Source organism: Sorghum bicolor, chromosome 10 (assembly GCF_000003195.3).
Source record: "Sorghum bicolor cultivar BTx623 chromosome 10, Sorghum_bicolor_NCBIv3, whole genome shotgun sequence".
Classification (NCBI taxonomy): Eukaryota; Viridiplantae; Streptophyta; class Magnoliopsida; order Poales; family Poaceae; genus Sorghum; species Sorghum bicolor.
This window is the reverse complement of record NC_012879.2, coordinates 874,869-880,381: the sequence shown is the minus strand read 5'-3', so window position 1 is coordinate 880,381 and position 5,513 is coordinate 874,869. Positions and strand designations below refer to the sequence as shown.

Sequence of the window (5,513 nt, the reverse complement as noted above, 5' to 3'; positions counted from 1 at the left end):
CTGGACGAAGGCTTTCGGTTTCTGTCCACAGGGCATTTGTTTTTACCTCGCTTCTACAATTTGGTGAGCTGGGGTTGCCGTTTGATTTGCCGTGGCGGCTTGTGTGAGCCTGTCCTTCTCCTGATGTGCCCTTTGCAGCTCCATTTGGATTTGTTGTAACTGTTGCTCGGTTGTCGTGGGTGTCTCTGAAAGTTCGCTGGTGGTGGGATGTCAATCTACGTCCAGTCAAAAGTATAATATTTGAGTAGTGTTGCTTCTTTAATCTGTCAAATCTTACTCAGTTACCATTAATCCGTACATTAATATTGCTAGACCTGTTGAGTATATATAGTTATATTGCATCGCCTAGTAGCTGTTTTTCTTACACAGGTTATGGATCTGAGAATCATATGCAAAAACCTATACCGTTGTCACACCCCAAAAATCTTATTTTAGAATGTGACTTAGAAAACACTAAATGACATTAAATGGTTTTATCATTTTCCTAAAAGATTTCCAACTTTAGTTAAGTTGTTGATATTCTAGATAGTGGAAAATGTGAGTTTCTAAAATTTTTCCAATACAACTTAGTGGGTTGTTGCATTCATGCCTTTGCATTGTGTTTATGTGTGAAAAATGAATTTACTTGTTTTCAAGATGCACCTAGGGTTTGATCCCAACTTCATCTCTCTAAACACCATATCAATATTTAAAACTCCAATCGGGTCTTCCACCGGCAACCTACAAAATTCTAGCATGACCCATTCTCATTTTCTCTCCAATTTTTATTTCTCAAGATCTTGGTTATTTTGGAGTCCACAAATTCTTCAAACCAATCTTTTATCATATCTAATATATCCCATCATGGGAACCCAAACTTCTCCCCTGATTAACTAAATGGATCAAGATGAGTCTATTCTCTTACTTTGGGCCGTGCCCAAACCAGCCCAACACCCCTCTCTTCTTGTAGCATTAACACTGATGGCCTCTCTTCCCTGTACCATGCAAAGATAACAACACTTTAAACCATTTGCTCACCTTCTTTACTTTCCCCCTTGATCAATCTCTCTTATCTGTTTCTCCCTAAGTGCATGGGTAAGAGGACAAAAATTGTTGGGCATCCATCACACGTAGCCATGCACCCGAGTCGCCCCTCCTTTGTTGCATGAAAAACTTTCAGCATCAAATGTTTGCCCCCTTAATTCCCTAGCAAATCCACCACTTTAGTCTCCTTTACCAGCTGCAATTTCTATTTTAACCAAGCACTAATGCCCCTAATGACTAAAGGAAAAAGATGGCTGGCCACCATTTTTCTAATGTCTTCACGCAATTCCCCACTCATGCAAAAAATAGATAAATCATTTCTTTCCTTTCTCTTAATTTCCTAGACCCACTTTAGTCCTCCATTTATTTTCCTTCTAATGGCATGCGACCATTCATTCTCACTGGCTGCACCCCCACACTTGCTCCCTTTTGTCTCATGCAGCACAAAAATAACATCTACTAATTGTTTTTCCTTTAATTCCCAAGGTTATACATCTCTTTAATCCTCTCCTTTGAGCAACATTTACTCCATTAGTTTGCATGCAACAGCAGCCGTGTCTCTTCCTCTCTCCCATGGCGCCTCCTCTCTTCTCATCTAAAATCACAGCAGCTCATGATGCATTCCTTAATTTCCCTTGGACACAACACATTATATAATTCTCTTAATAACAACGTTTACTCTACTAGTTTTGTTTTCTCTTCAATTGCATGCATGGAGCAGCAATACTGCGTGAATATGATGCTGCCCCTTCTCTCTCCTGGTGCCTTCTCCCCATTCCATCATGCAAAAGACAACCACATTTATTCCCATTTAATCACCTGTAATTCCCATTATTTCTCACATCATAAATTGCATGAATACATGCACATAACTGCAGCAATACCACCTCCTTCCTGTCTCTCTCACGCAGAAAGCTCCCTCTCCTTCCTCTCCTGTAAATAGAACATCCCTTGCTCTCTACAATGCCTTTTGCATTCCTGCTGTTCTCCTCTTCCTTTTGGGCGCCCCTCCCTCTTACACATGAAGGGGAGAACAGGAACAATAGCTATGGCTGCCCCCTTCCAACTCCCTTCCTCTCATGCAGAAAATGCAGAAAAATGTTACTCTTTTAACTCCCTTTATATGCCCCTAGTTATTCTCCTTCACCACTCCCTAATCTCAAGAGTGAAAGCTGATGAAACAGCCCCTCTCTCCTCTTTTTCCCACGCACAACCAGCAGCCTCCTCTCCTTCAATTCCTTTTTGATAGCACCCATTTTAACTTCACCTTATTTCCCTTCAAGTGCATGCACCCATGCAGCAATTGACAACCATAACTTCTCCTCCATTCACTTCCTCACGCATAACCAGCAGCTGGGCGCCTTCTCCTCTCCTCACTCCCTCATGCAAGCACCAGAGAAGAAACATCTCATCTTCTTCTCTTCCTTCCCCATGGCTGCCCTCTCCTCTTCCATATGTTTTCCTCTCCTTTCTCCACAACAACAGCAGCCATGTCCCCTCTACTCTTCTCTCCCTCATTCATACACCAGAGAAGGAGAACCTACATCTCATGGACGCCCCTTCTCTCCCCTCCAAAATCCTCTCCATTCTCTCCATCAAAGAGCAGTGTTCTCACTGCTGCAATTTGTTTTGCCACTGCACCATTCATTTTGAAGCCTAAACATGTTCATTACAATGTTGCCATTCTCTTCTATACAGAGCTCATGGGTTGCATCCAAGGTGAGGTCGCCCCCATCTTTTCTCTTTCAGTTTGCTAACCATTTTCCATCCCTGATCCTCCTCTCTGATCGATCTTGTCTACCATGGATGCATCATATGGTGGAATCATTTTCACCATCCCGGGTGAATGCTTGCTGCCGACATCAAAATCAAAGATCAACCCATCTCCCACACTTGATCTTGCAGCAACGTCGCCCTCATCATCTTAAGGTCATGTTGTGCTGATGCACCCCTAAATGGATGTCACTTTGATGTTCCTCCCTATCTCACAAGCCTGCAGTACTTACCCATGCTTATCGCAGGTTATCTTGCCGCTGATCGTCAGCGTCAATTCCCCATCGAGGTCGTTGCCTGCTGTATATAATCCCCATGTGAGAACCCACACTTTCCTCTCTACTGCAATTTTTATGTCATAAATCATGATTCCATCGATTATATGATGTTATATTTTTAAGTGTGTTGCTGTCCCGTGCAAACAGCAGCTGCACGGTCAGTTGGCATGCATGTTCCCATCAATGTATAATCTCATTTACAAATTTCTTTGAATGACATGTGTTTCATATCCTTGAGAACATCTCATCAAAAATTCATGGCCTTAGAGCTCAATACGAAAGAGATATAAATGTTCTTGTGCATGATGTCCCTGCTGCCCTGCAGCACAGTTGCTACCGGTTGGCATGCGTGTACCAGATGTTCCATCACTCCAGTGAACATGTTCTTCAACCACAATGTGTTTCATATCCTTGCATACACACCTGAGAAATTCCATAACAATAGGATTCAAGATAAAAGCGATATTATTTTTCTTGTGCTCACTGTCCCTGCTGCCCTGGAGCCCACGATGCAATCAGTTGGTACATGTGTTCCCAAAAATCTGTTGCTCCATTTGACAAATTCTTTTATCCACATGTGTATCATGAACTTGCACATGTTTCTGCAAGTTGGTTTGGCCATAGGTGCCACGATGTCTGAGATATTGATGCCTCAATATTTGTCTTCCCTGCTGTCCAGAAAACAGCTATGTCACTTGCTTTGTATTCTTGTTTCCTGACTAACGAATGATCAAAACATCATGTTCTTTTGTAGTAACATACTTTGTATATATTCCCAACAACCCCACAAAACATATCATCATTCAGGTTTTGTTATAACCATGCAAACACTCATCATAACTACCACTGTCCGCCGGCGTTCATGTTATGGATGCATCGGTGCTTTAGTGCATTTCTCGCTAAACCGCTGCGTGAACCACCAAAGCCTTTATCCAACATATCCGTCATATCCTTGCACATGACTCTGAAAGCTTTGGTGGTCAACTATGTTATGATGGCAGAGATATTAATTTCATAATGGTGTCTACCCCTGCTGCAAAAACAGCAGTAACCTGGTTTTACAATTATGTTTTCCATTCATCTAAGTGTTCCAATATAACATCTACATGTCCCTAGAAGAAATCATACATCCTTATGAAGTAATATTCAGTAACTTTGATAACTTCCTATATGTGTTTCCCTCACATCATCCTTGGCAACTTCTTGCTATAGACGTCCACTACCACCTTTTTCATGTCATGTTCTATAACCAGAAATCAATCTTCTTCACAATATCATGCCAATATCATCATCCTATCATGCTTCTCCAAATCATATCCTATGTTTAGAACATAATACATATCCAACCCTTTCAATTCTAAAGAATGTGTTTCTGTTCTTCTGAACCTCACCGTTGCTCATCCATATCCTATCCTCTTCCATCTATACACATTTGATCTCTTGTATCTTTAAACCATAGCTTTGTTTTTAGTTGGTTTTGTGCTCAATGATCATAGTTATAAGCCCTACGTGTTTAAAACCTTTATGTCTTATTTTTGTAATGATTGGTGTACTGTTTCTAGGTTTATGTATGATGCTTGTGCTGGTTGCTATCGATGTTATAGTGGACCTACCTGAGGAGCAGATCTTTGAAAAGTGGAACCACCAACAAGTGTTTGAAAGGCAAGTGTAACAAAGGCTTCCTTGTACCTATGAACATTGTTTAATTCATACATATGCATGTGTATAATATGAAATGCCTATAAGGACATTACCTAGATAATTCTTGTATCATATATCCTTGTTTCCTATGGGTTGGTATGCATGTTGGATAGTTGCTGCCACGCAGAACCAAAGGTAATAATTTAACTTGATTAATGATATATGCAATGTGATAAAATGGTGCTTTTTAGCAACATGGACCAGGGGTTGGAGCATGGGTTTTGAGTGCTCTAGATTCCTCTCCCTAAGGACTTAATCCAGAAGCGGCCACCCAGGAGGTATCGTACAACCCCGAGTGTCACATGGCTCTGATCTTAATCAAGTAACTAGTACGTCTCTAGCTTGTTAGTGGTTACCGAAAGGCGCAAGAGGGGGGTGCCTCGTGGTGTATAGTTTTGCTCCTACCTTGTTGTGTACAGTGCCGCGACCACATGTGCCTCTTGGAGGAGGTCTCTATGCACACTTGCCGCTGAAACCTCGCGGCTACTAACTAGTTAGGGTGTCTAGTGAAAGGTTATGTAGTGAAACCCTGCCGCAATTCCTTGGGAGGTGATATGGGGTCGACGGGCCCCTGGCACATGGGAATCACGGCTCGGTGGGTAAAGTTGTACAAATTCTGCAGAATTCTTTGAACTGATATATCAGCCGTGCTCACGGACATGAGCGGCCTGGATCCTTCTTGATTAGTGGTTACTTGGATGGTTTGGGAATAATGTTAATATTGACAAATATTACTTC

General features: G+C 41.8%; 1 long non-coding RNA gene across 1 annotated transcript; it reads left to right on the top strand.

Annotated features, from left to right (window-relative positions):
- LOC110431354 lies at nucleotides 2,589-3,831 on the top strand. The gene is made up of 2 exons (XR_002448852.1): nucleotides 2,589-2,742; nucleotides 2,898-3,831. It is a non-coding gene; the product is annotated as an uncharacterized LOC110431354 (long non-coding RNA).